Here is a 10938-nt window from a genome sequence, read left to right on the forward strand (position 1 = left end):
TGAATGAACGTTACATATTCTCAACTGGGCTCTCAAAGTAGCTAGGCTATCTTTTACACCTCCTTGATGAATTTACTAACCCCCTCACCATAACAGTCATTCCAAACATTCTTATTTCTTCTCAAGTTTCTCATGGTAAACATCTCCCCCAGCAAATGCCTTATTACTTCACTGAAAAAAATGAGACCATTTACTAATAAAATTCTCCTCTCTCTTTTTCATCTCATATCATTAGACATCTTCCTCCATCATCTTCCCCTTCAGCCCATATCAAATGATGAAGCGTCCCTTTCCCCTTCAAAGATAAACCCTTCTATATGCTCTAATCCCATTTTATCCTATATTCTCCAACAGATGAATCCTTCTATTATTCCCACTCTCTAATCTTCAATCTCTCCCTAGGCTGTTTCCCTGGTGTTTATAACTCCTCATCCTTAAAAATCCCTCAGTTGAACCATATATATTCTTTAGCTCCCATCTTACATCTCTCCCCTATCCAGCTATACCCTTTGAGGAGTCCTCTACTTTTTTCCAAATAATCTTCAATAATTTTCCTACTTCATCATTAAAGTAAAACTGCTTTCTGCAAACTTACCAATATTTTCTTTTCAACAATTATTTTTTAATTATATGTAAAAACCATTTTTAATATTCTTTTTTTAAAAAAAAATTGAATTTCAAATTCTCTCCCTTCTTCTCTTTTCTACCCCCTCATTGAGAAGGCAGACAACTTGATACAGATTATATATGTGGAGTCCTGTGAAATGTATTTCCATATCTATCCTGTTGTGAAAAACACAGAAAAAAAAGGTTTGAAAAAACAAAGTTAAAAAATAATATGCTTTGATCTGTATTCAGACTCCATCAGTTCTTTATCTGGAAGTGTATAGCTTTTTTCACCATAAGTCCTTCTAAGTTATTCACAGCTATTCATAATATTGCAATTACTGCATACAATGTTCTCCTGGTTCTGCTTACTTCACTTTTCATCAGTTCATGTAAGTTGTTCCAGGTTTTTCTGAAAGGACCCATTGTTCCGAATCCATACAATCGGGTCTGACCCCTGGCAACCCATGCTCAATCTCACCATTCAAAACCCCTCTGACCCCCCCTAAGGAGTCCCGATCTCTCTGGTCCTGGGAATCATAGTCCCTGCCTGGGGGACTATGGTCACTCTGAGGAGGGGCAGGTGGGAAAGACTGTACTGACTGTAACCAAGAAGCCTCTTGTGCCCCTACCGATCATCACCCCATTGGTCCCATAAGGGACTCGGCTATCCCTGCCCCAACAGGGAACCCCAATGTCCAAATCACAATACCAGCTGTCACCACATGGGCCCCGGTCAGGTCATATGCCTCCCTTCCCCCATCTTCAAAGATTCAGGAATCTTGCAATCATCAGGTCCCGTTACTTGCCCTCCTGTCAGCTGTTCATAACACTTAACAGCTCTAACCACATGTTGGAAAAGATTGCTGGATCTGTGTTGAACTCCAGCCTCCTTACTATGTAGGGGTGGCACTAAATGCTTCAGTAACCCCTACTTCCAACACAGAGAATTGTGAGTGGGACCACCCAAGGATCACCCTCGGGGATGTACAGGGAACAGGTATCTGCCTCATATCATCCAGCATTCCTTTATCCAGCTCTCAGTATAGTTCAATTTGTGGACAAACCCACGAGATTTGGGCTGCTAGCTCAGACTATTTCCCCGCCCCTCTAGGAGCCTGGTGGGCATGCCACAAGGGCCTTACCCAGTGCGTCTCTGCTACAGTGTTCCTCAGAAAATAACAACACACTGAGGGCCCCCTGTGTATCCTAGTGGCTATAATTCCCTGGGTTACCCTTCTCCCAGGTGAACAAGGTTGGCATTACTTTTCCCAAGAAGGGCAACTGAGCCACCACCAAAGGTGGGCAGTACCACTCCTCATTCCCATCTCTGTGGGCTTGGGCCTTGTGGGTTCTACAGCGACCAAGATGGCAGCCTTGATTAAGGGGGAGGCCAACTATCAGGCCTTAAGTACACAGGTAAATATCGACCTCTCCCACATAGAGCAGTCCATCTCAGTCCTGGAAAGACAGGTGGACTCTCTGGCAGAGGTTGTTCTCCAGAACCACAGAAGCCTTGACCTTTCTTTTTCTTAAACAGGGTGGCCTGAGCAGCCCTTGGTGAGGCTTGTAGCTTCTATGCAAACTATTCTGGAGTGGTGCAGGAGAATCTGAAGTTGGCACGCCAGAATATTGCTAATAGACAAAGGGAGCTGGAAAAGTCTGAGAATTGGTATCAATCCCTGTTCAGGACATGGACATCCCCCTGGCTCACTACATTGGTATCAGCTTTGGCTGGTCCTCTCCTCCCCCTGACCATAGCCCTGATTGTAGGACCCTGTCGCATTAATTGCCTTCTACAATTTGTCAAGTCCTGTGTCAACTCCATTAAAATGTTAATTGTCACGGACCCTGGCTACCATCCTTTAGGAACAGAATTGGATAACCTGGATGATGTGGCCCCAGCCATGTCAAAGGTTTGACATACCTACAAAGAAAAGTAGGGAATGTTGAGCACAACTCCACCCTTCCCTCCCCTAACTGATCCTTGAGCAGGAATGTCAGCCTAGGATAAAATCCCTGCTCCATTCTTCCCCCTCCCCTGCTCACCCCACCCGATTACTAGATATTCCCCATCTCCACCCATTCTAGGTTCCATGTTCCTCAGCCTAGGGAAAAATTTCACTGGCTCGAGAAAATTCAAATATACACTGACCAATCACTGATTGTAGTTTCAGGTTATGTAACCTGACTATTGTAATCTCTTTAAAAATCGGCACATTGTCCATGCCAACTCACTGTCTGATGTACGTATGTGATCCCAGCAGTCCCGCAGTAATAAAGTCCACTTCCAAATTTATTCTCAGGGATCTTCTGTCTCGCTCCTTTATGCTCCCCAGTATCATAGTTAGAAATCTGTGATGAAGTGTCCATAACTTAGTGATTCATTGAGAAGGCCATGCCTCTCAAGAATCAAATAAGGAAATGTCAGGGCAGAGTCAAGATGGCAGAGTAGAAACAAAGAGGGAAGTGTGGGGAATCATTATTAATAACCAATTATTTAGGGGGAGATTCAGAGTTCTACCCCTTTCGTAAAGTTCATTAAAACTTCTGTATTTGGGGTGGTTTGGTGGTGCAGTGAATAGAGCACTGGCCATGGAATCAGAAGGATCTGAGTTCAAATCTGGCCTAAGACACGACACATTTACTAGCTGTGTGACCTTGAGCAAGTCACTTAACCCAATTGCCCTGCCTTACCCCTCAAGAAAAAAAGCCAAAAAGAAGTTCTGTATTTTTCTTGAAAGCCATTAGTGAGAATGAGATTGCATTAACTCCCTACAGTCTTGGTCTGACCTTCCCCCACTCCCCCAAAAATACAAGGAATTTAATCTAGGGTGGGGAAGCCCATTGTGTTCCACTCAAGGTTGCAGAGAGATCCTTTTGTTTAAATAACAGAAGGCTAGAGGCAGTGTGAGTAGAGATAATTTCTCTGACCACGGGTCACCACCCCCATTAAAAAGGATATATAAAATATGAGCCCTATCTTTAGTCTAATAGAGAAATTCAAATGACCATCTTTTTATTAATAACCTTTTTAAGGTTATTATTTTTAAGCTTTATTAATACAATGATTAAATTATCCAGAAATTATGTCTCTCAAACCTTTAAATATCAGATTACATAAACTAGTGTGGTTCTCCCATCCTAGCCTTACTGATGAAATAGTGCTTATTGAATTTAGTGCTAGCATTCAGCACAAAGCAGAATTGCTTTTCAAATCTGGATATGTATAGACTGTAGCACTTACTGAGACTGGTAAGAAAAGGAGTCATATTCTCCGGAATAGCATACATGCATAGATCAAGAAACATGTGGCCAAACAACTATGTATTTGGACTGATTTAACAAAAAGCAATATTGCTGAAGACAACCATCACCCAGTCATAGTCAAAGACTTATTTGTTGTTTTTCAGTTGTGACTTAATCTTTATGACCCCATGACTATACCATGACAATCCCTTCTATCCTCCACTTTCTCTTGAAGTCTGTCCAAGTTAGTGTTCATTGTTTCCATCATACTACCTATCTAATTATCTGCTGTCATCTTTTCCTTTTTGGCTTCAATATTTCCCAGTATCAGAATGTTTTCCATTAAGTCCCATCAACTTATTATGTAGCCAAAGTATTTAAGCATTGGCTTCAATATTTGACCTTCCAGTGTATAGCCTAAATTAATTTCCTAAATATTGACCAATTTGATTTCCTGGGTGTCCAAGGAATTTTCAAAAATCTTCTCCAGTACCACAATCTGAAAGTATCAATCTGTGGTGCTCAGTTCTTCTTGTAGTCCCATTCTCACAGCTATACATTTCTACGGGAAAAACTGTAGCTTTGACTATATGGACCTTTGTCAGCAAAGAAATGCCTCTACTTTTTATTGTGTTGCCCAGATTTTCCACAGCTTTCCTTCAAAGGAGAAAGTGGCTTTTAATTTGATGATTGCATTTGCTATCTGCTGAAATCTTGGAGCCCAAGTATATATATAAAATTTGACATTGATTCCAATGCTCCAAATTTCTTTAAAAAAAAATTCACCATTTTTTTTTGCTTTTGAAGGGCAATTGGGGTTAAGTGACTTGCCCAAGGTCACACAGCTAGTTTTTGTGCTGGTGCTCTATTAACTGCACCACCTAGCCGCCCCCATAAAAACAATTTTTAACATTCAACATTTAAAAAAATATGTTACAAATTATCTCCCTCACCTACCATCCCTCCCACCACTGCCCTCTCATTGAGAAGGTAGGCAATTTGATATAGATTATACATATGCAGTCATACAAAACACTTCCACATTACTTATGTTGTGAAAACACAGACCAAAAACAAGAAAAATAGAATAAGAAAAAGTATGCTTCAATATTCACTAAGGTTCCATCAGTCCTCTCTGGAGATGGATAGAATTTTTCATCATAAGTCCTTTGGAATGGTCTTGGATTATTGTAATGCTGAGAAAAGCAAAGTCATCCACAGCTGATCAGTATACAAAACTACTGCTAGGTTGTGTAAAGTTCTTCTGATTCTGGTCACTAAACTTTGGATCAGTTCATGTAAGTCCAAATTTTTCCGAGTACACCCTTCTTGTCATTTTTTATACCACAATAATATTATATCAAATCATATATCATAACTTGTTCAGCCATTCCCCAATGGATGGGCATCCCTTTTGTTTCCAATACTTTGCCATGGAAAAAGAGCTACTATATATATTTTTGTACATATAGTTCATTTTCCCTTATTTTTAATTCTCTTTGATATACAGACCTAGTATGGTATTGCTGAGTCAAAGTTTTGTAGCCCTTTGGGCATAGTTCCAAATTGTTCTGCAAAATGATTACTTCATTCAGAACTCCACCAACAGTACATTAGTGTCACAGTTTTCCCAATCCTTCCAACATTAGCTATTTTCCTTTTCTGTCATATTAGCCAATCTGATAGGTGTGAGGTGGTATTTCAGAGTTATTTTAAATTGCATTTCACTAAACATTACTGATTTAGAGCATTTTTCCATATGACTAGATGGCTTTCATCACTTTGAAAAATATATATTCATATCCTTTGATCATTTGTTAATTGGGAAATGACTTGCATTCTTATAAACTTAACTCAGTTCTCTATATATTTGAGAAATTAGGCCTTTATTAGAGATACTTGGGGCAAATTTTTTTCCCTAGTTTTCATTTGCTTCTAGTTTTGGTTGCATTGGTTTTATTTTTGCAAAACCTTTTTAATTTTATGTAATAAAAATTATCTATTTTACTTTTAGTTTATTTCTTGTTTGGGCTTAAATTTTTCCCTTACCCATGGATCTGACAGGGAAACTATTCCATATTCTTTTAATTTGCTTATTGTATCACCCTTCATGGGTAAATCATGCACACATTTGATCTTGAAAGATGTTGTGAGATGTTGGTCTATACCTAGTTTCTGCCATACTGTTTTCCAGTTATCCTAGCAGTCTTTCTCAAATAATGAGTTTTTGTCTCCAAAGCTAAGATCTTTAGGTTTATAATATACTAGATTACTATTTTCATGTACTATAATGTATTGTGTACCTAGCCTATTCCACTGATCCACCACTCTATTTTTTTTCTTTTTAAAAAATTTGTTTATTTACTTTTAAGTTTACAACATTCAATTCCACAATCCCTCGAGTTTCAAATTTTCTCCCCCCCCTCTCCTGGCCCTCCATGTCGGCATGCCATCAAGTATAGGATCTGCAAATACTTTTACATTAGACATTAGTCAGGTTGAAAAGAAGGATTGTAAGCAATGGAATGAACAATAGGAAAGTAACAAAACCAAACAGAAAGAGAGCAGGTAGTTTGCTTCAGTCAGCATTCAAACTCTATTCTTTTCAGTTCTTTATAGTTCTTTCTCTGAATATAGACATCTCCTTCTATCATGAGTCTTTTAGAGTTGTCTTATTAGCTTGTTTTGCTAAGAAGAGTCCAGTCTATCAAAATATGTGTATAAATTTTTCCTTGTTCTCTTCTCTTTTCACTTAGCATCAGTTTGTATAAGTCTCTCCAGGTAAATATGAAGTCCATCTGTTCGTCATTTCCTACAGCTAATAGTATTCCATTACATTCATATACCACAGCTTGTTTAGCCATTCTGGAATGATGGGCATCCCCTTAATTTCAAATTCTGTGTAACTACAAAAAGAGCTGCTAGAAATATTTTTGTGCATACAGATCTTCCTCCCATTTGTATGATCTCTTTGGGATACAAAGGGTATGAAATTATTTGTAACCCTTTGGGCATAATTCCAGATTGTGCTCTAGAATGGTTGAATCAGTTTACAACTCCACCAACAATGCATTAGTGTTCCAATTTTTCCACATCATCTCCAGCATTTGTTATTTTCTTGTTTTGTTATCTTAGCCAATCTGACCAGTGAGATGTGGTACCTCAGAGTTGTTTTGATTTACATTTCTCTAATCAATAGTGATTTACAGCATTTTTTCACATGATTATAGATTTAATTTCTACCTCTGAAAATTGACTATTTATATCTTTTGACCACTGATCAATTGGGGAATGACTTGTATTCTTATATATTTGACCCAATTCTATGCATATTTTAGAAATAAGGCCTTTATCAGAGACACTGATTGTAAAAATTCTTTCCCAATTTCCCACTTCCTTCTTAATCTTGGTTACATTGGCTTTGTTTGTACAGAAACTTTTCAATTTAATGTAATTAAGATTATCCATTTTGCATTTTATAATGCTCTTCAGCTCTTGTTTGGTCATGAAGTCTTCCCTTCTCCATAAATCTGACAGGTAAACTATTCCTTGCTTTCCCAGAATGCTTACATCAGTTTTTATACTGAGATCATGCACCCATTTAGACTTGATTTTGGTATATGGTGTTAATGGTCTATGCCCAGTTTCTGCCCTGCTATATTCCAGTTTTCCCAGCAGTTTTTGTCAAATAGTGAGTTCTTATCCCCAAAACTGGGATCTTTGGGTTTATCAAACAGTAGATTACTATAGTCATAGACTGCTGAGTCTCATGTACCCAATCTATTCCATTGATCCACTACTCTATTCCTCAGCCAGTACCAAGTAGTTTTGAGGACTGCTGCTTTATAATACAGATTAAAATCTGGTATAGCTAGGCCACCTTCCCTAGCATTTCTTTTTATTAATTCCCTTGATATTTTGGATCTTTTTTTCTTCCAAATGAATTTTGTTACTATTTTTTCTAGGACTATAAAGTAATTTTTTGGTAAATTCATTGGTATGGCACTAAATATGTAATTTAATTTAGGCAAAATTGTCATTTTTATTATATTAGCTCAACCCAGCTACAAGCAATTGATGTTTTTCCAATTAGTTGGATCTGACTTTATTTGTGTGAAAAGTGTTTTGTAGTTGTGTTCATATAGGTCCTGGCTTTGGTTTGGCAGGTAGATTTCCAAATATTTTATGTCTACATTAACTTTAAATGGGATTTCTCTTTCTATCTTTTGCTGTTGGATTTTGTTAGAAAAAATAGAAAAAAATTTTGTTAGAAAAAATCGTTAGGAATGCCAAGGATATATGTGGGTTTATTTTATATCTTTAGACTTTGACAAATTTATTTATTGTATAAAGTAGTTTTTACTTGATTCTCTAGGATTCTCTAGGTATATCATCTGCAAAAAGTGATAGCTTAGTCTCTTCTTTGCCTAATTTGATTTCTTCAATTTCTTTTTCTTCTCTACTTGCTACTGCTAACACTTCTAGTACCAGATTGAATAAGGGGGTGAGAGTAGATATCCTTGTTTCATGCCTGATCTTATTGGAAATGCTTCTAGTTTATCTCCATTGCATATAATACTTGCTGATGGCTTTAAATAGATGCTACCTATTATTTTAAGGAAAACTCAATTTATTCCTACACTTTCTAGTATTTTTAATAGGAATGGGTGTTGTATTTTGTCGAAAGCTTTTTCTGTATCTATTCAGATAATCATATGATTTCTACTAGTTTTATTGTTGATATGATCAAATTTACTTATGGTTTTCCTAATAATGAACCATCCTTGAATTCCTAGAATGAATCCAACCTGATCAATGTGTATTATTTGTGTGATAAGTTGCTGTAGTCTTTTTGTTAATGTTTTATTTAAAATTTTTGCATCTATATTCATTATGGAAATTGGTCTATAATTTTTTTTCCTCCATTTTGTCTCTTCCTGATTTAGGTTATCAGTACAATATTTGTGTCATAAAAGGAATTTGGTAAGACTCTTTCTTCACCAATTTCCCCAAATAGTTTGTAGAGTATTAGGATCAATTGTTCTTTAAATGTTTGATAGAATTCACTAGTAAATCAATCTGGCCCTGGAGATTTTTTCCTAGAAGTTTGCTGATGGCTTATTTAATTACTTTTTCTGAGATAGGGTTATTTAAGTAATTTACTTCCTCTTCAGTTAATCTGGGGAAGTTGTATTTTTGTAAATTTTCATCAATTTCACAAAGATTGTCAAATTTATGTGCATAAAATTGGGCAAAAATAACTTCTAATTACTGTTTTACTTTGTTCTTCATTGGAGGTAGATTCACCATTTTCATTTTTGATACTTGTAATTTCTTTTTCTTCTTTTTTTAATCATATTTACTAAAGATCTATCAATTTTATTGCTTTTTTCAATAGTTTTCTTAATTTTAATTTTATTAATCTCTCTTGGTTTTCATTATTTCTAATTTAGTATTTAATTGGGGATTTTCAATTTGTTCTTTTTCTAGCTTTTTCAATTGCATGCCTAATTTGTTGACCTCTATTTTCTCTAATTTATTCATTCAGGGATATAAAATTTCCCTAAGAACTGCATTTGCTGCATCCCACAAGTTTTGGTATGTTATCTCATTATTGCCATTCTCTTAAATGGAGTTACTGATTGTTTCTATAATTTCTTGTTTGACCCACTCATTCTTTAGGATTATATTATTTAGTTTCCAATTAGTTTTTAGTCTACTTCCCATGTCCCTTTATTGCATATGATTTTTATTGCATCATGATCTGAGAATGATGCATTTGATATTTCTGCCTTTCTCCACTGAATTGTGAGGTTTTTATGCCCTAGTACATGGTTGATTTTTGGGTATGTGCCATGTACCGCTGGGAAGAAGGTATATTCCTTTTTATCCCTATTCAGTTTTCTCCAGATATCTATCATGTCTAGCCTCTCTAAAATTCTATTCACCTCCTTAACTTCTTCCTTGTTTATTGTGAGGTTAGATTTATCAAGTCTGGAGAAGGGGAGATTGAGGTCCCTGACTAGTATAGTTTTGTTATCCATTACTTTCTCTAATTCTCTTGAATTCTCCAGGAATCTGGATGCTATACCACTTGGTGCATATATGTTATGTAATGATATTGCTTCATTCTGGAAGCAAGATATAGTTTCCTTCCTTAACTCTTTTAATTAGATTTTTGCTTTTTCTTTATCTGAGATAAGGATTGCTACCCTTGCTTTTTTGACTTTATCTGAAGTGAAATATATTTTACTCCAGTCTTTTACCTTTACCCTGTGCATATCCCCATGTTCCAAATGTGTTTCTGCTATCCATCTCCATTTTATGGGAAAGTTCATCCCATTCACATTCACAGCTATGATTACTATCAGTGTCTTTCCCTCTCTCTTATCCCCTCCCCTGTTTCTCTTTTTGTTTCTTCCTTCTCCCTTCCCCTTCTTAAGAGTTTTCCTTTTGACCACCACCTCCCTCAGTATTCCCTCCCTGTGGCCCAACCTTTACCTGCCTAAGGGAAAAACCCCTTACTTCTATTTCCCTGCCTTCTAACCACCCTCCCTTTTTACCACCCCCCCACCCCACCCAATGCCTCCTACTTCCTGTAGGGCACAATGGATTTTTATACTTCATGGTATATGTTATTCCCTCCTTGAACCCAAACCAATGAGAGTAAATTTCATACAGTGCTCCTCTCTCTCCCTCCTTTCCCTCTACTAAAATGAGTTTTTGTGTCTTTTCATGTTAGAATCCTAAACTTAACTGATTATGTTGATCCCTCTTTGAAGCAGGTTCATATCATGTTCAACTCCCTCCCTCCTTTCCCTCTACTATAGTATGTTTTTATGCCTCTTCATGTGGCATAGTTTACCTTTTTCTGCCTCATCCTTTCCTTTTCTCCCATTACAATCCCTTTGTACCCCTTAATAATGTTTTTTATCATCAGATTAGTTCATTTATACCAATGCCCTCTATTTATATCCCTTTTAAATGTTGCGATAATTTTATAAATTTAAATATTAACTATTATCAGTTTCTCATATAGGGATGTAAACAGTTTGCTTTTATTGAATCCCAAGTTATCTGCAT

At 36.7% G+C, this 10938-nt stretch overlaps 1 protein-coding gene across 4 annotated transcripts in view; it reads right to left on the bottom strand.

Moving 5' to 3' along the window:
• ROR2 (receptor tyrosine kinase like orphan receptor 2) overlaps positions 1–10938 on the bottom strand; it is a 347747-nt gene that overhangs the window by 72682 nt on the left and 264127 nt on the right. The gene's annotated exons all lie outside the window — the stretch shown is intronic.

Source organism: Petaurus breviceps, unplaced genomic scaffold (genome assembly GCF_028583685.1).
Source record: "Petaurus breviceps papuanus isolate PSGF00001 unplaced genomic scaffold, PetGlider_PUasm1.0 118, whole genome shotgun sequence".
Classification (NCBI taxonomy): Eukaryota; Metazoa; Chordata; class Mammalia; order Diprotodontia; family Petauridae; genus Petaurus; species Petaurus breviceps.